The 25,170-nt window shown below is 45.6% G+C and overlaps 1 pseudogene; it reads right to left on the reverse strand.

Annotated features, from left to right (window-relative positions):
• Positions 1 to 15,992: 15,992 nt before the first annotated feature.
• On the reverse strand, positions 15,993 to 16,300 carry LOC140428809 (large ribosomal subunit protein P1 pseudogene; annotated as a pseudogene).
• Positions 16,301 to 25,170: the final 8,870 nt, after the last annotated feature.

Here is a 25,170-nt window from a genome sequence, read left to right on the forward strand (position 1 = left end):
CCAATGTGGCTACCCCCACACTGTCAGGAAAGCCACGGGCGTGGGTGAACTGCCAGGCAAAGCGGAGGATCCTGCCGGTGGAGAATCCCGCTGTCTGACTCTAATCTCAGTCCAGTATGTGTAGGATTGTTACTCTTTCTTGCATTTCAGTAAGCAGCGATGATTGGCAGTAATTATACAATCGCGCCACAGTGACAGGACTAGTCAATTGAATTCATTTTGATAAGTTTGTTGTGAAATTTTCTTATTCTCACTTAAAATGTATTTGTGAATTTTGGTATCGACCGGACATACCAATAATTAGAGTCCACTCTTTGAGACCTGACAAGTATGAGGTGGCACAGTGGTTAACACTGTTGCCTCACAGCACCAGGGTCCCAAGTTTGATTCTGACCTCTGATGACTGTGTGGAGTTTGCATGTTCTCTCTGTGACTGCGTGGGTTTCCTCAGGGTGCTCTGGTTTCGTCCCACAGTCCAAGGATGTGCAGGTTAGGTGAATTGCCCATGCTAAATTGCCCAAACATTAGCTGGATTTACGGGGCTAGGAGTGGGGGAATTGTGCCTAGTTAGGGTGCTCTATCGGAGCAAGGACCAGTGTAGACTCGATAGACCGAATGGCCTCCTTCTGCACTGTAGGGATTTTATGATTCTATAAAAGTGCACCAGCAAATACGATTAGAATAGGAAAAAAATGGTAAAAAGTCAGAATTCATAGCACTTTATCTGAATGCACACCAATTCATAACAAGCTGGATGATTTGATGGCACAAAAAGAAATAAATGCATTCAATGATATAACCATTACAGAGAGGTGATTGCAAAATGAACATGGCTGAGACCTGAATATTCCAGAGTATTTGATATTTTGGAAAGACTGCAAGAAAGAAAGGAGGTGGGGTAGTTCTGTTAATCAAGGATGAGATCAGTACACTGCTGAGAAATGAACTTGGTTCCAGTGATCAGGATGTAGAATCAGTTTGGATGGAGATGAGACAAAGGAAATAAGTCACTGGAGGCCCCTTGATGGTAGCTACATTGTAAAATAGCATAGTAATCAAAAAATCATGAGGCCATTGTGGGAGATTTGAATCTTTTCTATAGACTGGATGACTCAAATTGGAAAAAGTAGCCTGGAGGATGAGTTCATAGAATGCATTTGGGACAGTTTCTTAGAACGGTGTCTTCTAGAACCAAACCAGGTTATAGGCTATTTTAGACCTGATGATGTGTAATGGGACAGGTTTAACACTTGACATCATAGTAAAGGATTCTCTAGGTGGGATTACAGGGTGGGGAACTGGACCTTTCAGAGGGACGGTGCAGACTCGATGGGTCGAATGGCCTCCTTCTGCACTGTAGGGATGCTACGATTTGTCTTTATTTAACTTTATGAAGACACATTTGGCTAGTGCGGGCTGGAAAAATTGTTTACCTTGAAACATTCATCCAAGATAAGATTATTTTTTAAATTTAGAGTACCCAATTCATTTTTTTTTCCAATTAAGGGGCAATTTAGCGTGGCCATTCCACCTACCCTGCACATCTTTAGGTTGTGGGGGAGAAACCTTAACAAACACGGAGAGAATGTGCAAACTCCACACGGACAGTGACCCAGAACCAGGATCAAACCTGGGACCTCGGAGCCGTGAGGCAGCAGTGCTAACCACTGCACCACCATGCTGCACTCATCCAAGGTAAGATGGTAGAGAAGTAGTGGCAGACATTTTAAGGAGATATTTGACAACTCTCACCAAGGATGGATTCCATTGAGGAAGAAAGATTTAACAGGACTGAACATGGCTAACTAAGTTTTGTGATAGGCCAGAAGATTGTGAAAATTTTAGAAACCAGCAAAGGATGACTGAAAAGAAATCCTGAAGAGTGGAAAATTGAAGTGCGAGATCACAAGCAAGAATTATAAAAGCATGGTTAAAGCTACAAGTATATAAAAAGGAAAATAGTCCAAGTGAGCATTGCCCCTTTAGAGGATGAGCTTTAAAGAGGTATTTTGTATCTGTCTTCATAGTAAAAGATACAGAGCATCCTAGGAAGAGTTGAAACATAGGAGGGAAAGGGGAGAGAAGAGCTTAAGATGATCACGAGATGAAAAAGTACTGGGAAAGCTAATGGGACTAAAGGCAGACTAAAGGCATGTCCCTTGGACCTAATAGCCTCCATCATAGGGCGAGATGGTGGATGTTGTAATCTTCCAAAATTCCCTAGATTCTGGAAAGGTTCCAGTGGATTGGAAAGTCGCAAATATAACAGTAGTATTCAAGAGAGGAGTGTGACAGGAAACTATAGGCCCGTTAGTCTAACATATGTCACTGGGAAAAGGGTAGAATCCATTATTAAGTAAAAGATCATTTAGAAAATAGTGTAATCAAATTGGTTTTATGATGTTATACAAATTTATTAGAGTTCTTTGAGGATGTAATGAGCTGGGTGAATAAAGGAAAACCAATAGATGTATTTGGATTTCCAAAAGGCATTTGATAATGCACTGCAGCAGATGTTCATGGTTTTGGAAGTGATATAAGCACGGATAGAGGATTGGCTAACTAACTGGAAACAGTGAGTTGGGATAAATGGGTCATTTTCACGTTATAACTGCAACTAGTGGAGTGTAGCAGGAACCGGTGCTGGGCCTCCACTATTAACAATCTATATTAATGACTTGGGTGATGGCACTGATTGTACTGTAGCCAGGTTTGCTGGTGATACAAAGGTAGGTAAGAAAGCCAAGTTGTGAGGAGGATACAGAGTCTGCAAAGGGATATAGATAGGTTAAGTGAGTTGGGCAAAATTTTGGCTGATGGAGTATAATGTGGGAAATTGTGGGATTGTCCACTTTGGTGGAAAGAATAGAAAAGTTGAATATTTAAATGGAGAGCGATACAGAATGATGCAGCAAGAGGGATCTGGATGTCCTTGTACATGACATCAAAAAGTCAGTATACAAGTACAGCAAATAATTAGGACGGTAAATCAAATGTTTGTATTATTACAGGGGGTTTGGAGCATAAAAGGTTTTGGTCTACGTAAGGATATGCCTGCATTGAAGCAGTTCAGAGCAGGTTCATTAGGCTGATTTCTGGGATGAAGAAGTTGCCTACTGAGGAAAGGTTGGGCCTGTACTCACTGGAGTTGAGAAGAATAAGAGGTGATCGTATTGAAACATAAAAGATTCTGAGAGGGTTTGACAGGGTAGATGCTGAGAGAAATGTTCTTCTCGTGGGGGAATCTAAAATTAGGGAGCACAGTGGTTAAAAATGGGATCTCTCATTCGAAATGGAGATGAAGAATCCCTTTTCAGAGGATCATTCTTCTCTCCCACAGAACACTGGACACTGGTTCATTGAATATATTGAAGGCTGAGTTTGACAGCTTTTTGATTGATGGGGAGTTGAGGGTTATGGGGTAGACAGGAAATTGTAATTAAAGCTATGATCAGATCAGCTGCAATCTTGCTGGCAGAACAGGCTTGATGGGCTGAATGTTGTACTGTTCGTATTTCATATGATCTTAGGATTATAGCATCTAATTCTTTATTGATTCTAGGTTGTTTTTCTTCTACTACCCGATCTAGAAGTTTACTGAAGGAGAGATTTTCAACATCAGATTTACATGTATGTTTTTGATGGTTTGAATTTTTTACCCCTGAACTGCAACAAGAAAAAATATTGTGTGAGCTCCATCTTCTCTTTACTATTGACTGTCTTATAAACATCAAGCATTCTTTCATTTGTCACTTTCTAAGATGGAAAAGCTAAAGGATTTTCCAGTCCTCATAATCCCTTACATGATCATCTAAATTGTTTTTTTGTGTGAGAGAAAAAATGTGCTGTTAATAGATTTGGAATGAGATTGGGGCAGCACGGTAGCCTTGTGGATAGCACAATTGCTTCACAGCTCCAGGGTCCCAGGTTCGATTCCGGCTTGGGTCACTGTCTGTGCGGAGTCTGCACATCCTCCCCGTGTGTGCGTGGGTTTCCTCCGGGTGCTCCGGTTTCCTCCCACAGCCCAAAGATGTGCAGGTTAGGTGGATTGGCCATGATAAATTGCCCTTAGTGTCCAAAATTGCCCTTAGTGTTGGGTGGGGTTACTGGGTTATGGGGATAGGGTGGCGGTGTTGACCTTGGGTAGGGTGCTCTTTCAAAAGAGCCGGTGCAGACTCGATGGGCCGAATGGCCTCCTTCTGCACTGTAAATACTATGAAACTACTATTAGTCACCTAACCATTACAGTTGGGGGCTTGGAAGTGATCCGATCCCATCACCCCTTTAATTGAAATCAACAGGAGAGGTTAATTTTGCTCTGAAGAATAGTTTATTTGCACACACTCAAAACATGAAAGAGAGTTTGCAACATCCACCTCACCTTCAGATAATACAGAGAGGAATAGAGAAAAGAATTACAGTACAGAAATCACAGAGGAAAGAAATATTGTTTTGCCAGAATCAAAGACCAATGAGGCCTAACGCAGGTCAGTGGGCTGAAAACTAATGCTGTAGAATTCAATTTTCTCATGGTGTTGACATCACACAATGGAATAGGCATGCAGAGATGAATCAGTCTTGTAGGCGATGGCACGGAACCTCCCAACAGTATAGATGGGAACAGATGTTCAACATGGGCAGAGCTGTGCAGTTCAGCAAGGCAATAGTATTTGTTCCACAAGCCAGAGGCCCCATGTCACATGTCTCCCACCTCTCCACTATCTTTGACAAAGGCTGTGTATCCATTATCTGGATTCCAAAGAGTCTCCGCCATTATGAATTGCAAGAAAGATTGTGAGGCCTTTGTCTTACCAGACAATACAGCTCTTGCCAGCCTGGGTTATTAAATGAAGACAGCCTTTGTAGTTGAGCTGTCCAACCCACAGGGGAGATATTAGTGGTTCCTCAGAGAAGTGAAATTTCCAAAACTGCTAAGTGGTTTATTTTGTTCTGTGGTTACAGACCGACACTTTCAGCCATTTTATGGACCTTTGGTTAGTTTTTAAAATTTTATATAAAGGTATCTTCATGGTTTTTTCTGTTTTATAAAAATATGCCGTCTTAATAATACTATGAGTACAACACAATTTTGTGAGGGACTAAGATTGAGACCGTCTGTTCAAGCTGCCTCTGCTGCTTTCCTCCTTTTCCCAGCCCACCAAGTCTTATTCCGCGTAAGATCACCCCTGCCTTAGCCCTCAATTCTTCTATTTTCTTGGTGTCTCTCCTAACTCTCAGCTCGTCTTTTCATTAGACCAATCCTATTTCCATCAGGGAATTGTCCTTTCAGAGCCCAATGTTAACGGATATTGTTCAGGCTCACTTCCCTTATTGTCAGTCCTAACGTCAATAAGCCTACCCTTGGCCCTTGCATCCTTGCAAACTGAACCTCCATCTTCAAGATGCTGTCTAAAAATCATGGATTGTGGGTGGTTAGTTTGTTTTTTGTTCCACCCACTTGCACCTTTTGAACTGGGCACATAGGAGGTGAACTAGCCGGTCAATATTGGGCAGAAGTTGTTTTACAATTGATCTCCTTGCGGAATGGTTCAATTAGGGTGGGAGGGGGAACAGGTGACAGCAGCAGCAAGAAAAATTAACCAAGAAGGCCACTGCATTTTTCTCTAGTTTACTTTTTTATTAGAAAGACTGAGATTGAGGGATGACCTGAAGAGGTCTACAAGATTATGGGGAGGCACTCTTTCTCAGGGTGGTGGGGTCAGTTACCAGGGGGCATTGGTTTAAGGTCCTTGGGGCAAAGTTTAGAGGGGATGTGCGAGGCAGGTTTTTTCGCAGAGGGTGGTGAGTGCCTGGAACGTGTTGCCAGGGGAGGTTGTGGAAGCATATACATTAACGACATTCAAAAGGCATCTTAACAAACACATGGATAGGATGGGTAGAGAGGGGTATGGCACAAGGAAGTGCTGAGGGTTTTGGCAAAGGTTGGTATCATGACCGGTACCGGTTTGGAGGGCCGAAGAGCCTGTTCCTGTACTGTATTGTTCTTTGTTCTTAACACTGATGAATCTAGAGCTCTGCCAATGTCCAGTGAAGAGAGGAATGAGATCATCTGATATCCTGTATGGTCACTACCCTATGTGGTATATGGAAATGAATGCAACAGAGAGGAAAGATATTGGACAGGATTCACCTGCATTGTGCCTGAAAAGCAGAGCAGTGCAGGCAACCGGTAGATACTAGGTGATCCCACACCGGGATCTACCCGACTCATGACGTGATCTCATGAGACGTCGCAATGTGAATCCCACCCATTGTGGGTGGGAGGTCCACTCTCTGGCAAATCGGTATTAAAGTGAGACAGCTAGTCTCCCTCTAATATGTGTTCCCGAGATCTAACCAAGGTGTGGGATCCAACTCCTTCATCTTGCAGACCTCTGGTGAGTACCGTTCAATGCACCCTTACGGAACGGGGGGGGGGGGGGGGTAGAGAATTGGAGGCCCCCAGGTGCATGCCTTTTGGGCAGAATGGTTCTCTGACACTGCCACCTGGGCACCCTGGCAGTGTCACCTAGGTGCCAGCCTGGCACTGGCAAGGTACCCAGGGGACACTGTCAGGGTGCCAGGTGGCTTTTTGTTTTGTGCAAATCAAATAAGTCACAATACCCTAGAGGAATTCCTGGAGTGTGGGGGATGGTTTTCTGGATCAATACACTGAGGAACCAACTAGAGAACGGGCCAACAAAACAAAGTACTGGACAATTTCAGCAGGTCCGACAGCATCTGTGGTGAGAGAAGGGGCCTGATATATTGAGTCGGGATAACTTTCTCAAAGGAGAGGGGTTTGATTTATACTGTTACTGGGGGGGGGGGGGGAGCGGCATGGTGCAGTGGAACTGGATAGAGGGCCCACAAATGTGTTGTGAACAGGAAGACCAGGGGAATGTAAATGGGGGTGATTAAGGCTGTGTTTAGTCTCTCTAATATAGAGTAGACCTCATTGGAAGCAGCAAATGCAATAGACCAGATTGAAAGAGGTGAAGGTGACGTGCTGCCTCATTTGGTGAGCAGGGAGGAGGAAACGAGGCAGGTGTTAAACCTACTGTAATTGTATGGGAAGAAGGCGAGGTGTTGGAGATAATGGAGGAGTGGGCCACGGTATCCTGGAGGGAATGGTCCCTGTGAAAATGCTGACAAGGGGAGTAGGGGGAAGATGTATTTGGTGGTGGCATCATGCTGGAGTTGAGCAAGGCGCAGACTGGGTGACCATTGTGCAGGACACCTTCGGTCCGTTCACAAGCAGGACCAAAAGCTTCCAGTCACTTTCCATTTCAACTCACCATCATGCTCTTATGCCCACATATCTGGCCTTGGTCTGCTGAAATGTTTCAGTGAAGCTCGGCACAAACTGGAGGAACAGCACCTCATCTTCCGATTAGGCACGTTACATTCTTCCAGACTTACTTCAGGCTGTGAACTCTCTCCTCCAACTTTACCCTGTTTTTATTTATTTTACTTTCATTTCTTCCATTGATCTATGTTTCCCTCACCATTGTGTGCCCCTCCCACCCTACTTGGGCCATCTGGTCCCTGTTCCTTGTTGGCCTTTGACACACTGCTTACCTTTGTTCTGCCATTAACACATTTTAATCTCTTGTGCAACTAGCAGCACCCTACTTAGCCTTAATTACCCCATTTACATTCCCTTTGTCTTTCTGTCCAAGACATTTTTGTCAATCTCCACCCAACACTGGCCCCTATCCAGCCGCACCACTTCACCCCCCCCCCCCCCCAGCAGTATAAATCTGACCCTATTTCCAGTTCTCTCCAGCTTTGACAAAGAGTCATCCAGGCTTGAAATGTTAGCTCCCATCTCTCTCCACAGATGCTGCCAGACCTGCTGATTGTCCAGTACTTGCTGTTTTAGTTTCAGATTCCAGCATGTGCAATAATTTGCATTTATCTTCAAGTGCACTCCCCCCTAGCCTGAGTATTGTGTAATGACTAGTTGTGTGAAACTCCTTGGGGATGAGCCACCATAAATATGGTAGAAGTTTTTGTCAAGCAGGGGAGTGACAAAGTTAATTCTGAGACTAGGATCCTGACGATATGAGGTGTGAGTTGGCTATGATGGATTCAGAAACGTTGCTTAAAGGAATGTTGGATAGGCAATGGCAAGCATTCAAGGAGCGCATAGGTGAATGCAACAATTGTTTATTCGTGGCTGGCACAAGTAAAATGGTTGCAAAACCATGGCTGACCAGGAAATTTCTAGACGGTATTAGATCCAAAGAAGAAGCATACAAATTGACCATGAAAAACAAAGATCTGAGGATTGGGTGCAGTTTAGGATTCAGCAAAGGAGGACCAGAAGATTGATTAAGAAGGGAATGAGCGTAAGCTTGCCGGGAACATAAAAGCTGGATGTAAAAGTTTATACAGGTATGTGAAGATAAAAAGATTGGTGAAGACAAATGTAGGTCCTTTACAGTCAGAAACACGTGAATTTATAATGGGGAACAAAAAAAATGGCTGACCAAGTAAATGCATACTTTTGTACTGCCTTCACAAAGAAGGACACAAATAAAACAGCAAGAATGTTGGGGAACACCAGATTTAGTGGCAGGGAGGAACTGAAGGAGACTAGTATCAGTAGAGAAATGGTAGTGGGGAAATTGATGGGATTGAAGACTGATAAATCCCCAGGGCCTGATAATCTACAACCCAGAATACTTAAGGAAGTAGCCCTAGAAATAGTGGATGCATTGGTGGTTGTCTTGCAAGATTTATACACTCTGGACCAGTTTCTTCAGATTGGAAGGTAGCTAATGTAACCCCACTATTTCATAAGGAAGGTAGAGAGAAAACAGGGAGTTCTAGACCAATAAGCCTGATGTCGGTAGTGGGGAAAATTCTAGAGTCCATTATAATAGATTTAACACAGCACTTGGAAAATAATGAAAGGATTGGACAGTCAGCATGGATTTAAGAGAGGGAAATCATGCTTGACAAATTACTGGAATTCTTCAAGGATGTAACGAGTAGAGTTGATGAAAGGGAATCAGTGGAAGTGGTTTATTTGGACTTTAGAAGGCTTTCAACAAAGTCTCAAGTCAGAGATTAGCATGTAAAATTAAAGCGCATGGGATTGGGGGTAGTGTATTGAGATGGATTTTTTAAAAAACTGGTTGGAAGACAGGAAACAAAGAATAGGAATAAATGGGCCTTTTTCTGAATGACGGACAGTGATTAGTGGGGTACCACGGATCGGTGCTGGGACCCCCAGCTATTCACAATATGTATTAATGACTTAAATGAGGGAATAGAATGTGATATCTCCAAATTTGCAGATGACAGTCAGGTGAGAGGGTGAGCTGTGACCAGTACGTAGGGATCCTTCAGTGTGATTCGAACAAGTTGAGTGAGTAGGCAAATGAATGACAGATGTAGTATAGGTGAGGTAGTGGATACACTTTGTCAGCAAAAACAGATTATTACCTGAATGGCCATAAATTAGGAGAGGGGATTGTGCAACAAGAGCTGGGTACTGTCGTATACCAGTCGCTGAAAGTAACCTTGCAGATGTAGCAGAAGGCAAAGAAGGCAAATGGCATGTTGGCCTTCTTAGCGAGAGGATTGAAGTTCAGGAATAGGGATGTCTTGCAGCAATTATACAAGGCCTTGATGAGACCACACCTGGAATATTGTGTGCAGGTTTGGTCTCCTTATCTGAGGAAGAATATTCTTGCTAGAGAGAGAGAGTACAGAGAAGGTTTACCAGAGTGATTCCTGGGATGACAGGACTGACCTATGAGGGAGATGGTATTGTATTCCCTGGAGTTCAGAAAAATAAGGAGGGATCTTATAAAACCTATAAAATTTGATTCCAATGGAAAGCCGTATCCGATTCGCCGGAGTCGGGATTGACACTGGAGAGGCTAGAAGCTGCAGCCGCATATAAGCGCTCCACTCCCCACGCTCACCATCCCAGCCAACAAGATGACTGAAAGAAGAACGGCACCCCATTCCACCAATGTGAAACTGGAGACACTGCTGGACACAGTGGAGGAGAGGTGGGCTACCCTGTACCCTGGAGTGGGGAGGAAGTTGCCACCCAATGTGGATGCAGGTGGGCGAGGCCGTGAGTACTGTGGACAACATGGCCAGGAGCAGCCAGCAGTGCAGTAACACACTGTACAACTTCCTTAGGCGGCCAGGCTGAGTAGGCAGCACTGTGCCCATGGCACTAACTCCTGACCCATACCAGCCCCCACCCGGAGTGCCTCCACCTTGCACCACATGCCAGCACCCATACCAGCCGCCTCGTGGGTGGCATGCCTCCGAAGGTTCCCCTCGAGCAGCTCTAACTCGTACAGCCTCAGTCCATTCCCCAGGGCTGACCCGGATAAAGGCACACCATTCCTAGTTGAATTCCAATGTCTATTGTCTGCAGGGGATGATAGGCAGACATGATAGCATGGTGCCCAACCAGGTCCACTGGGCTTCATGATGGCCCCGGTCTGCACTGCAGACCCTGCCCCCACATGTCCCTGTCCCTCCCCCATCCCCACACCCAACTGTTTCCCCTGGCATTCTGCCCTCCACATCCCTGTCCCGTTGGCACCTGGCACTGTGGGGGTCCCTGGCACTGTGGGGGTCTCTGGCGCCCGTCCCTGCTGTGAGTGGTACTGGTGGCTGGCACTACCCATGCCAGCGGTACACTCTGCGGCCCCTGTCCGGTGCCCTCCTGCAGGGGCTATTGAGGCCATTACCCTTCAGTGGGCTGCTTGCTGCCCCACCCGTGGGTGGGGGCCAGTTGGGTGGGGGGGGGGGGAGAGTTGTAAGGGTGGTGTGGGGTGGGGGTGGGGGTGGTGGGGTGGAGTGGCACTCTGCAGGACCACGGGCCACAGTGGGCGGTCAGTGGGTTGCACGGCAATATGGCTACCATGCAGGCCATGGCAAAGGCGGTCTGTGCCTGGATGCCCCTGTCACCCCCACTGACACCCCCAGCCAGGGCCGGCAGCCCTCGTTCATTCCTCTGCATGTCCCATCTCCTTGCTCTTCCTCATTGGCCACGGCGCCTGTTTCTCGATTTTTATTTTTTTAAATTTTAAACCACAAATGGAACTTACCATTGATAATTCCCCCAGGAAGTGGAGCATCATGGAAGCCCCGGAAAAAAATGGGTCAGGCCCACTAATCATATAATTATTATTCGTGTCACAAGTAGGCTTACATTAACACTGCAATGAAGTTACTGTGAAAATCCCCTCGTCGTAGATCATAGAATTTACAGTCCAGAAGGAGGCCATTCGGCTCATTGAGCCTGCACCGGCTCTTGGAAAGAGGACCCTACTTAAGACCATGCCTCCATCCTATCCCAGTAACCCAGTAACCCCACCTAACCTTTCGACACTAACGGCAATTTATCATGGCCAATCCACCTAACCTGCACATCTTTGGACTGTGGGAGAAAACTGGAGCATCCTGAGGAAACCCACGCAGACACAGGGAGAATGTGCGGACTCCACACAGACAGTGACCCAAGCCGGGAATTGAACCCGGGCCCTGGCACTGTGAAGCAACAGTGCTAACCACTGTGCTGCCTTGCTGGCCTATATGCAAACGGCATTTACTGTACATGCGGAGTGAAATGCATTGGCACTGCTGCCAAGGCACCGGACCATGGCATTCTAGCGTGTGCCTGGCACCCACTACGATTTTGTTTCACGACCGAATCTCTGCCCAATCGCATTCCGCGATTCTGGAGTCAGCCGATGGAAAATCCCATCCTGTGTTTTGAAGATGCATTTAGATATCGCACTTTGGGCGAAGGGGACCAGAGGATATGGGGGGGTGGGGTGAGGGGGTTGAGGGAGGGATGGGATCGGGCTGTTGCGCTGGATGATCAGCCGTGACCATGTTGAATGGCTGACCAGGCTCGAAGGACCGAATGGCCTCTTCCTGCTACTATTTTCTATGTTCCTACATATTCAACTGATACCGTTTGCATGCAGCCATGAAGAATATACGTGGGAAGGCAATCACTGCTGGTGGGACTGAAAGGTAGGTAGAAACTATTGGTAGAAAACTCAAAGGGCTGTTGGGGGTGTTCTACCCATCCCCCGTAGAATCAGAATCCTACTCTCTTTCTGAAAGCATTGGATCAAAAGTTCAGATATATTCTGGTTAGTGGTCTAGTTAATGAAGTACAACGGCCATCACCATTAAGGACTTTCATTCCCTCTAATTGGGAAGTCTTGATTAGATCTTGCAGGACATCTATTAATGGTACTCATAACACAAAATAGATTATATTCTGCTAAATTACTTCACTGCAGCATCTAGAATATGCGGCATTGATTTAAAACCTTGTTCGATTGGGATCCAGGAGGCAGCTGTGTTAGTCTTTTTGACATATAAGGATTGTATTTAATTTTTTTGTTTTTTAAAATAAATTTAGAGCGCCCAATTCTTTTTTTTTTCCCCGACTATGGGCCGATTTAGCGTGGCCAATCCACCCACCCTGCACATCTTTTTTGGGTTGTGGGGGTGAGAGCCACGCAGACACGGGGAGAATGTGCAAACTCCACACGGGCAGTGACCCGGGGCCGGGATGAAACCCGGGTACTCCGTGCCGTGAGGCAGCAGTGCTAACCACTGTGCTGCCCCTCGGATTTTGTTAATTGGATGTGATTTGATGGTGCCCTGTTTTTTTTGGAAAAAGTTAAGAGATCATTTTACAGACCTCCAATTTGGACTGTAATTTATATTCATTGCAATTTGTACTTACCATTTAAACCACTTTGAGCACATGAACGCCACCTTTTATGCAACCAATAGTTCTGACTGACCTGCAAACTGTAACTTTAATTTTACTTGTCCTTTTGACACAGAGACTTCACACTTGAATTTTGCACCAAAGGGTGCTAACTAAACCTGCTGCATTTGAGGTGTGGCATTGTTGTCCCATTGTTTTATCTGCTGCCATGCAAGTCGGAATGTAGTTTCCATCATGCAGATGCTCAAAGTGTAATGATATGTATATAGGTAAGCCAGTGAAGGGTTAATTATTATACCTCCGTGTAACTCGAAACACTAGAGGGAAACACCAATTCCCAGTATAAATATCAGACCTCAGGGAATGCTGGGTAGTTAGTGGAGAGTTAGCAGAGGAGATATATTGATCACCACACGAGAAATAGTTTAGATTAGAGAGAGAGTTAACACAAGGACATCATTTGTAATTACTAGATTATAGATTACTGCTGGACAGAGTCAACCTTACTTTATTATTAGTTATAGCTCAGTAGTGTGTGTGAACTTTATTTAATTAATCGTTATCCAATGAATCTCTAAAGATTGGTGGTTTCTTTGTCATCAACTCAACGGACCATTCTGGATCAAAAGGCAAAGAACAACAACATATTATCACCAAAGGTAATATAACGCAAAGAGTCTAAACATCTCTTACATAACAATGTCAGTGATTTCAACTAGTAGGTTACAGTTCAATTGCCACTTTTGCATTCATGCACAGCATTTTGCATATTGGAGCTAAACCCAAGTGTTATGAGACCATCTGCACAAGATATTCATACACTGGGCTGGATAACTTCAGCTGCATTTGTTCTGCACTGTACAAGCAGCCAATGAAAACTGTTGACTTAGTTTATTGTTTCACTTGTGCTTCAACTTCTCATGTGTTAAACCAAGTGTCCAACCATTCAAAGAGGCTACTTATGCCCCTACCTGAGTGCTGCACATGCCTAAAAATCTCAGGCCTCATAAAATCAATACGAAACCTCCATCCATGCCATGCCTCCTTTTTTGATCTTCAAGACCCGAGGAGTTGAAGTTAATGCATGCAAACGGAAGAAACGGACTGTACGCTCAGTTCATAAAGTTTGCACATCATGTCTTAGACAACGCCACGTTAAACAACTGCACCTTTATAGTTTTATTGTATAAATATTCAGTTAGCTGGATTTCACTTGCTACAAGATGGTTTATTCATCTGAGATTTTCACTTCAAACTGTTTGAGTTCGTCGTTCTTGATATGATGGCGCTCTCAAGATTATTTCTACCATTACATCCCACTTTTGCATTGAAGAGGAAGTTATTGGCCATCCTGACTAATTATAATTCCACACGTGGTTTAAAGGAACACTGCATAGTACTTAGGGGCTGGTTTCGCTCAGTTGGCTCGACAGCTGGTTCGTGACAGAGCGAGGCCAGCAGCACGGGTTCAATTCCCGGACTGGCTGAGGTTATTCATGAAGGCCCCGCTTTCTCAACATTGCCCCTTGCCTCAGGTGTGATGACCCTCTGGTTCAAAGGGTAAAGCAGTCTGTGGCCATCTGGGACTGTAGCGACTTGACATTTTTACAACATACATATACATGAAATCAAGAATGCCCCTAGATTAAAGGATTAAAATTGACTTTGTACTAACAGAAGGCCATTGTTACAGTTTTTCCCCTCCCCTTAATGCAAGTGTACAATTTCTCTCATAACAAATCAACCACACTTCCACTTGGATAGCATTAATCTCTCAAGCAACACCACTATATAATATTATCTTATCGTTCATCTTACTGCTGTTGGTGGAACCTTGCTTTGCACAAATTTGCCACTGTTTCCCTCCAGTACAACAGTGGCTATACCCACCATCCTGACATGGATCCTGGATCACAACGCCTTCACCTTCAACAACAAGTGCTTCATCCATAAACACGGAACAGCCATGGGGTCCAAACCCACTCCTCAATACGCCAACATCTTCATGCACAAGTTTGAACAAGACTTTCTTACCGCACAGGACCTTCAACCGATGTTATACACCAGATATATCGCTGACATTTTTTTCCTTTGGACCCACGGCGAAATGACTACACGATGACATCAATAAGTTTCATCCCACCATCAGACTCACCATGGACTACTCTCCAGAATCGGTTGCATTCTTGGACACACTCATCTCCATCAAGGACGGTCACCTCAGCACTTTGCTTTACCGCAAGCCCACGGATAACCTCACGATGCTCCACTTCTCCAGCTTCCACCCTAAACACATTAAAGATGCCATCCCCTATGGACAAACCCTCCGTACACACAGGATATGCTCAGACAAGGAGGAGCCTAACAGACATCTACAGACGCTGAAGGATGCCCTTGTACGAATGGGATATGGCGCTCGATTCATCAATCGACAGTTCCAAAGCACCACAGCAAAAAAACACATCGACCTCCTCAGAAGACAAAACACGGGACACAACCGATAGAGTACCCTTCATCATCCAATACTTCCCTGGAGTGGAGAAACTGCGACATCATCTTCGCAGACTTCAACACATCATCGATGAAGACGAACATCTTGCCAAGGCCATCCCCTCACCCCTACTACTTGCCTTCAAAGAACAGCGCAACCTCAAACAGACCATTGTTTGCAGCAAACTACCCAGCCTTCAGGAGAACAGCGACCACAACACCATACAACCCTGCCATGGCAACCTCTGCAAAACGTGCCAGATCATCGACATGGGTACCACCATTACACATGAGAACACCACCCACCAGGCGGGACATAATCGTTCAACTCGGCCAACGTTGTCTACCTCAGTGTTTTCCAAACACTTTTTGGGGTGACCCATTTTTACCAACTGGCCAATTTTCGGGACCCACGCCGGCCGATCTTCACGATTCATGCCGGCCGACCATCGCGCCCCACCATTTTCTCTTACCTTGTTTGCTGCTGACAAAATGGAGGAATCGCAATCGCGCCCAAAGCACGTAATGGCAACATTCGGGGGCCGTGACCTGCTTCCTGCCTCCCTCAGGCAGGAAGATTATGTAGAATTTTATTTAAAATTTTCTGCATCTCCGATTGCGCAAATTCACGGTCTTCAGTCGCAGCAGCTGGCTTTCATATTCAATTTTTATTTATTTTTTGTAAATTGTAACAATGTCGTTGCAGGCACGTTTAATCAAAGAGACCGAGGCCCATGTCATCGTCAGACTCTTCAGATTCTTCCTATTTCTTCTCTTCCTTTTTCTCTTCAGCAGCAACAGGGACAGCCACGGAAACAACTGCTGCAGCAGCTGGGGCACTGCTACCAGCACCAACGTTGCAGATCAGACTATTGACGTCAATATTAGCCAATGCCTTGGCAAACAGACTAGGCCAGAAAGGCTCAATGGTCACACCAGCTGTTTTAATCAGGGCATTGAGTTTGTCTTCGGTGACAGTGACCTCGTCGTCGTGCAGGATGAGCGTGCTGTAGATACGGGCGAGTTCCGAGGTGGAGGCCATGGCGCTGGATCTCTGCGGGTGGGTCCTATGGTGCTAGTCGTCGGGGAGAAACTCAGCCTTAACTTCGTTTAGAAGAACCAAGCACTTCCAAACGGGGCAGAGCGAGCAGCAGCCGGCTTTTAACTATGCCGGCTGTGAGCAGCCTTTATACCATATTTTAAAAATGCGGCCGCACTGCACGTGCGTGCCTGCTCATGGGTGCGCCTGAGCAAATCTGCACATGCGCACCGATGAGCGGGCATGCACGCGCAGTGCAGGTGCAATTTTTTAATATGGTAAAAAGGCTGCTCGCAGCCGGCATAGTTAAAAGCCAGCTGCTGCGGCTGTTGCGTGCAAATTTGCGCAATCGAGAGCGCCGCGACAGACAGCTCCGCGACCCTCCTGACACACGCCCACGACCCACCCACGGGTCGCACCCCCGACTTTGTAGATTACTGGTCTATCTCATACGCTGCAGGAAAGGATGTCCCGAAGCGTGGTACATTGGCGAGACCATGCAGACGCTGCAACAGTGGATGAACGACATCGCATGACAATCGCCAAGCAGGAATGTTCCCTTCCAGTCGGGGAACACTTCAGCAGTCAAGGGCATTCAGCCTCTGATCTCCGGGTAAGCGTTCTCCAAGGCGGCTTTCAGGACGCGCAACAACACAGAATCGCCGAGCAGAAACTGATAGCTAAGTTCCGCCTCAACCGCGACCTTGGATTCATGTCTCATTACATTCACTCCCCACCACCTGGCCTGGGCTTGCAAAATCCGACCAACTGTCCTTGAGACAATTCACACCTCTTTAACCTGTGATTAACCCTCTCTCCAGTCACTCCGTCTGGACCTGTAAAGTCTCGCATTCAAAGTATCGTCTTGCATCATTGACTTTGTCTATATATGTGTTTCTGGAACCCACCAATCGCTCCGAAAGCTAGCGATTCGAAACAAACCTGTTGGAACTGGTGTTGTAGGACTTCTTACTGTGGAAATATATTGGCTGTTCCTTCACTGTCATTGAGTCAAAATTCTGGAAATCTCTCCCTAACAGCACTGTGGATGTACCTACACCTCAAGGACTGCAGCGGTTGAAGAAGGCAGCTCACGATCTCAAGGGCAACTAAGGAGGGGCAATAAAAATACTAGTCTAGCCAGCGATGCCCATATCCTGTAATATATATATATATATATATATATTTTAAACATTTAAAGGTGTTTCATTAGCTGTGCCGTACATTGGAATGTCCTGATGTAACAATAAAAGGTGCTATAAAAATAGAAGTTTGTTTGTCTTCCTGAGCTGAAGTTGTTATCACGCTGGCGTTATACCATTCTTAGAACCACTGGGTGGCGTAATAGATCAGCAGATTATCTGCTTATCCCTCTGTTCAAATCTTAAACATTGAATTTTATGCGGGGAGACCTGATGGGGGCAAGGAAAGGGTGCACTTATTGGCAGCCGAGCTAGTTTGATGATTTTACCACAGGCCGCCCTCTAAGTGGCTGCTGGTGGGGTGGGTCTGCTGGCCAAGTAAGCATAGGGAATGGGCTCCTGATGCTGCCAGTCCAGTCAGAGGGCCAGCAGCTCCAAAGCTTCAGCAATGCTAGCGGGCGAGGTGGGCGTTGATGAAGCAGGCAGAAGACTTCTGGGTGCCTCCAGGGTCAGAGGGGGGGCCTTCTGCAGGGAGCATTGGGGCAATGGGGCTGCTTTTCCACCCTCCCATGCAACCCTTGTTCAAGCAGTGGAGCCTCTGACTTTGAAGGTCCGCACCCCGCAAATGCTACAGGGAGGCTGCCTCCATCATGCTGCCAATGTACCCGGCAACAGTGGGCCTTCCTGCCATTGGCAAAAAACACCAGCAGCCCTGCAAAACGGTCTATAAATATATAAACCATTTGCCTGTCTCCTTGGATTGGACAGCTCGCAGCCTGCCACTGCAAAATTAATTGGTGGCTGAACATGACTCCTGGTTATTTTATTGAATGTCCCCCTCCCCACCACCACTTGCCCGCGCTTGTCACCCCATTGACTTCCAGCTACCAAACAAGGGCATGTGAAATTCTGCTTCTTGAAAGGGCTTTGGGCTGACGGCCCTTATTTGCAAATTCAAAATAAACCGGTCGAAGCATTTAGTGCCAAATTAGCAACCTCACTCTGGAACCACCATGTGGCTGCTGTGGGCAACAGAAAATACATGAATGCATCAGAGGGACATTACACTGTGATCCACTATTAAGGCAAAGGAAAATTAATTTTCTTCCAAAAATCAATTCACGATGCTTGCGGCAGTGGGTGCCAGAGATAGAAAACTTGAAACAAATGTTACAGATTTCCTCCATAGATCAGATGGTGAGGACGATGAAGGGCTTGTTTCATATGGACAAGAAAAAGCTCACTTCACCATGTTTAATGCCTGGTCGCTGTTGAGTTAGCAGGGGCGGCAGCAAAGGGTTCCCCAACTAGCATCAGTGCTCATGGATAAAGAAAGGGAAAAGAATCAACCAAGGTTCCTCCTCCAAATTGGCATCCATAAATCCCCTGGTGGAAACCTGTGTCTGTAAGACGAGGAAAGGATTGGCTTGGCTTAGTTGGCTGTGATAACTTCAACAGTTTGCTTCAACTCATCGGGTAGCAGGATAGCACAGTGGTTAGCACTGTGGCTTCACATCGTCCCAGGTTCGATTCCCAGCTGGGTCACTGTCCGTGCGGAGTCTGCACGTTTTCCCTGTGTCTGCGTGGGTTTCCTCTGGGTGCTCCGGTTTCCTTCCACTAGACCCGAAAGTCGGCTGTTAGGTAATTTGGACATTCTGAATTCTCCCTCAGCGTACCCGAACAGACGCCGGAATGTGGCGACTAGGGGCTTTTCACAGTAACTTCATTGCAATGCAAGCCTACTTGTGACGATAAAGATTATTATTATTATTATAATATATAAAGAACGGCCATTTCGGCAAAGGCTTCCTGATGCCTGTGGTTTGGACTGCAGAGAGTCAGCATTGTCAGCAGAGGGAGAAGGGAGGAAATAGATGGGAATTGGAACGGTAAAGAAAGGAAAATAAAGTTTTACAAAATGGAACCAGTCAAATTGTAAACTATTATAAGAAACTGTATAAAACAAAAAGGGGCTGGGTTAGCACAGTAGGCTAAACAGCTGGCTTGTAATGCAGAACAAGGCCAGCAGCGCGGGTTCAATTCCCGTACCAGCCTCCCCGAACAGGCGCCAGAATATGGCAACTAGAGGCTTTTCACAGTAACTTCACTGAAGCCTACTTGTGACAATAAGCGATTATTATATGATTACTTTTGCGTAACGTGTGTAACAATCGGATACATGCTGTCATTGATATGAGCCACTTTGGTAGCCCTATCTTTGCATTTCCCTCTCATTTAGTCAGTAAGCACAGAACACTAATACTTGTTTTGTCCTTAATGCTGACAATTTCACTACCATGCCACAAAAGCAGCAATAATCCAGTGTTGCACAAAGTTAGAAACTGGATTCCAAACCAAGCCAAGAGCCTCTTGTTTCACCATTTATCAGAAAACCAAGGTACCGAGTGGAGGGAAGCTAGCCGTGGATGCCGCAGACTCCTGTTAAGGATTAGATCCACGTACCTTACACCAGCCATTGCATGGGAGAGTAAAGAAAAAAATTCACCTTTTAAAGAACTCTATTTAAATACAGTCTTCCGATTTGGGGAAAGAGAATGCAATCTGTCATATTATTGACTATTTCTATCATTGGAGATTATTCTTGTTACTACACAAGCCCGGTTTTGTTTAAGCCCGGTTTTGTTTAAACCAATATTTAGTCTTTGGAAATGTTGGGCAGGTTTAATGATGTATCTCTCAGTCGTAAACACTGACGCAAATTTCTGCTTTTAGCACTCAACTAAAATTAAATCTACCTTCATTGGAGAGCTTAATGTTGTGTTTATGTATAATTGTAACAGATAATCACTGTATTACAGCACATTCGCGTTGTGTAAACTGTGATGGGAAGCTTTTCTGATTCTGAGAAAATCCATGTTTAGGAAGCCCATCCGATCAACACATCAGCACAAAAGAGATTTTAATCAGTTTTAACATTGTAATCTGACTGGCATTTGCATTTCACTGATAAGACCATAAGATTCACTGATTATCTTCTACATATTCAGATGTAGGTATTTCCATGCTATTCATTTTTTTAAACTCTTTCTTTGAGCCTTTCTCACAAGGAAACATCTTCAGATGAGAAATAGATCAGACTTTTCCAAAGTTTTCTTTTATTCTTTGCAATGATTAGTGTCAGCTGTGGCTCAGTTGGTAGTCCTGTCGCCTCACCGCAGAGTCAGATAGTTGTGGGATCAAGTATAACTCCAAGTCTTGAGCACAAAATCCAAAGCCGACTCTCCAATACAGTACTGAGAGAGCCTTTCGGATGAGATGTCAAACTGAGATCATGTGTGCCTCTCAGAGGATTGGAAAAGATCCCCCCCCCCCCTTCGGTTATATTACATGATTGTAATACATCGTTACTCTTTTCCTTACTTCCAGAATGATCAGATGTTTTTAGTTCAGTAAAACTATCAGTCTTCAATTTAAGCAAATAACATTTATTGAATAACGAATATAAATATCTAGGAGTTTGTTCACTCAACTACAACTAAACTGATGATCAAGTAAATAAGAAGCATAAATAATGTTTAACTACACGTGCCAACTGTTGCCTTTTTTTACCTACTGTAAATATGGCAGTCAATGAGGTTGCCCTTCTTTCTTTGGATATCGATATTATATTGCTCAAAGTCGCCAGGTATCAAATGATACCACCACAAGGTTCAACCGGATATCGATCAAAGAGCCAAACACCAGTTAGTTAGTTCAAGGTCAAAGGTACTTTATTTACACTCACAATTAATCATGCAACATAGACACTACTGGTTAAACTACACCTATCAACTCTGACAACCTGTACTTAACTTCAGGCACCCGGCTTAGGTCAGAGGAACAGTGGCCGTTGTTCGAATCTGCATCTATCGGGTCTGGAGAAGTAACTGCTGCTCAGCTGGGCTCATCCGTCTGGTATCGAGCGTTGAACTTGAACTTGCTTCTGGTGGTGCTGCAATTGGAGGTAGGCGTTGCCGGAGCGCCAGGTCCAAGAGAGGCTGAACACATGGTGGTCTCTCTCTTTATCCTTGGGGGTTTTCGAGCTCTTTTGGGCGGTCCTTCAGTTTGGACCCCACTAATTGGGTAACTCCTGATCACTGTGTTCGATTCGAACCAATAAAGGGGCAGGTGCCTTGATGGCTGGGCGTGTTCTAAGCGGTCATTGACCCTGTTGTTTACGCTTCCTGAGTACAGGGAGTGGCACCGAAATGTGTCGGATTGTATCGACCGCTCAAGTATCAGTCCTTTGTCTGATGGAGATGGGTCATCAAAATGCTAATCGGTTGGGGGTTTCGCTACCATCTGGATTCTTCGCTCACAAATATATATTCAGGCTCTGAGCCTGCCTGAACCTTGCATTGTCCATTTTTCCCGTTATGCTTTGCGACCGTCCATGTTCCTTATTGTAAGTGGCCATCCCAGACGGCTACACAACTAAGCTATATCTTTAACATTCTGCTCTCTAGTCACTCCTGATACAAAGAGGCGGGAAACTCCTCGGAGTACAGTTTATATACATAGATCTGGTGCTGCCATTTAGTGGTTGTCTAGCACTATAATACAGATGTTAACCCTTTACATGCCAGCAGATACACAGACCACTACATACCCCACTTTTTTTGACATATTTTCGATGTAGCAGAGAAAATTATACAGCAAGATAACTATAAATCATGAGATGTATATCTGTACAAGCAAAACCGAGTAATGACTGTACACAATAATTCAATATGTTACAAGTTCAGTGTGTTGGTTTTTTTCGTCGCCTTGTCGATCTTAGCTGACGAGGTGGTGAATTTGAAGTTTTCACAGTCTTGTGCATGTCATCTAATTTTCTCGTGCAATAAATTGTCACAAAATATTGAGTCTGTGAGGTCTAAAGTTGGAAAAATTAAGTGTAATCAAAATTTTTGCAAAGCACGCCTGTCGCGTCGCAAAATCGTGCCTTCCGCTGATTTTTCTATGTAGGAACATGGAGCTGCTTGCCAATGATTGTAGCTGGAGCAGACCATCCTCCTTCTGGATTTTTGAATCTGACAAGGTCATCCGTTGTGAGTGGTTCCAATTGAGATGCGTATCTGTTGCAGTATGATTGCTGTCGTGAACGTTGTTCTTCAATTTTCTTCAGAACAGGCAAGTGGTTTGGATTCTGCGGTCTAAGTGCTGGTAAGTTAGTCCTGAGATTCCTATTAAATAACATTTGAGCCGGCAAGAGTCCTGAAGATAGAGGTGTAGCTCTATAAGGTAACAACACGAGATGGATACCTGACATTGAGTCATTTGCTTTACCAATCAACTGTTTGACTATGTGAACACCCTTCGCTACCTTGCCGTTGGACTGAGGGTAGTGAGGACTGGATGTCACATGCGTGAAGTTATATTTCTTCGAGAATTCTGACCATTCCAAATTTGCAAAACATGGACCATTGTCCGACATGACTGTATCCGGTATTCCATGCCTCGAGAATGTTTCTTTGCACGCTTTAATTGCTGAGTTTGATGTCAAGTCTGGAAGTTTCAGCACTTCTGGGTAGTTAGAATAATAACCTATTACTAAGACATAGTCTCGACCAGTTGAATGAAATACGTCAATCGTTATTTTATTCCAAGAAGTAACCAGTTTGTGTTGTCGCACAGGTTGGTGTCTTTGACAGGTTTTGCAGGTGATAATCATGTCAGTAATGTCCCTATTTATTCCCAGCCAGTAGACTGCCTGGCGTCCTCGTCTTTTACATTTTTCGGTACCGAGGTGCCCCTCGTGAATCTTTTCAAGTATGTTGGGTCGAAGACATTGTGGAATTACAATTCGGTCAAGTCTCAATAGTATACCATCTACGATCACCAAATCAGATCGAATGTTAGGGTATTGAGGACATCACCCCTTCGGCCACCCATGTTGAAGATGGTGCATGATCCTCTGACGTGTAGCGTCCTTCTTCGTTTCTGACTTGATTAAATTCAACTTTGTATCTGATGCAGGAAGGTTCTCCGCACCGAGTTGAGCCTGAGCTTCTACATCACGTATAAATTCAATCGGTGTGCTGTCAGCTATGATGGAGCGTGATAGGGGGCGAGATTCTCTGACCCCCCACCGGTCAGAGAATCGCCGGGGGTCGGCGTGAATCACTCCCCCACCGGCCGCCGGCCCCCCAAAAATCCCCCCGACGTGAATCGCGCCGCCCGCCTCGGAGAATGCCGAGAGCCGGCACAATGGGCCCCGGGGCCGCCCGAATTCTCCAGCCCGCGATGGGCCGAGCGGCAGCCCGTTATAGGCCCATCCCACTGGCATAAATTAAGGTAGGTACTTACCGGCGTGACCCGGCTCAGCGGCGGCCTCCTGGGTCCTCGGAGGAGGGGGGCGCGGGGGGATCTGGTCCCGGGGGGTGCCCCACGTTGGCCTGGTCCGCGATCGGAGCCCACCGATCTGCGGGCGGGCCTGTGCTGTGGGGGCACTCTATTCCTCCGCATCGGCCGCTGTAACAGTCCGCGATGGCCGACGTGGAAATGAACCTCCCTGAGTATGCGCTGGGATGACGCCTGCACATGCTGGCGCTCCCGCACATGCGGCAACTCGCGCCAGCTGGCGGAGGCCCTTCGACGCTGGTTGGCGTGATGCGAAGCCCCTTCCGCGGCGGCCGGCGCGGCGCAAACCACTCCGGCGCCGGCCTAGCCCCTTAAGGTGCGGAGGATTCTGCACCTTCGAGGCGGCCCGACTCCGGAGTGGTTCACGCCACTTCTTTGCGCCGGAGTTGCCCACCCCGCTGATTCCCGCAGAATCCCGCCCAAAGTGTCTGCAATAATTAACTCTTTCCCAGGTGTGTAAATTAAATTGAAATCATGCTGTTGCAATTTCATCATTATCCTTTGAAGTCTGGGCGTCATATCATTGAGCTTTTTGTCGTTGATGTAGACCAATGGCCTGTGCTCCATCTCAACTGTGAAGGTTGGGAGTCCATAGACATAATCATGCAATTTGAATATTCCTGTCAATAGACCTAGAAATTCCTTCTCAACTTGGGCGTATCTGCATTCTGTTGCTGTCAGAGCTCTTGAAGCATATGCTACAGGAACCCAATCTGAATTTTCATCTCTTTGTAAGAGAACTGCGCCTATCCCATCCTGACTTGCATCAGTGGATATTTTGGTTGCTCTTTTTGGATCAAAGAAAGTGAGTGTCCTTGATGAGAAATGGTATCTCCCAGAAATTTTAGTGAAGACTGTGCAAAAGTACATTTCGCTTGATTTATTTTGAGTCCATGCTTATTGATACATTTGAATACTTGTTTTAAACCGTCAATGTGCTCTTCACTGGTTGTAGACCAAATAATGATGTCGTCAACGTACACCCTCACACCTTCAATTCCTTCTGTCATTTGCTCCATGATCCTGTGGGATATCTCAGATGCTGTTATGATACCAAACGGCATACGGTTGAAGTAAAATCGTCCAGAGGGCACGTTAAATATACGTAGTAGTCTGCTTAAGTCGCCGAGTTACATTTGCCAAAATCCCTGTGACGCGTCTAACTTCGTGAAGGTGCGTGCATTCACCATCTAACTTGTGAGTTCCTTGTGCTTTGGTATGGGATAGTGTTCCCTTCTAATGGTCTTATTGAGATCTTTAGGATCAATGCAGATGCGAAGATCACTGGATGTTTTTTTTACGCAAACAATGAGCTGACCCAGTCAGTCGGTTGTGTGACTCGAGATGTAATGCCTTGGGTTTGAAGTCGGTCCAGTTTTTGTTTTAACCTTTCTCAC

Source organism: Scyliorhinus torazame, chromosome 8, assembly GCF_047496885.1.
Source record: "Scyliorhinus torazame isolate Kashiwa2021f chromosome 8, sScyTor2.1, whole genome shotgun sequence".
Taxonomy (NCBI): domain Eukaryota; kingdom Metazoa; phylum Chordata; class Chondrichthyes; order Carcharhiniformes; family Scyliorhinidae; genus Scyliorhinus; species Scyliorhinus torazame.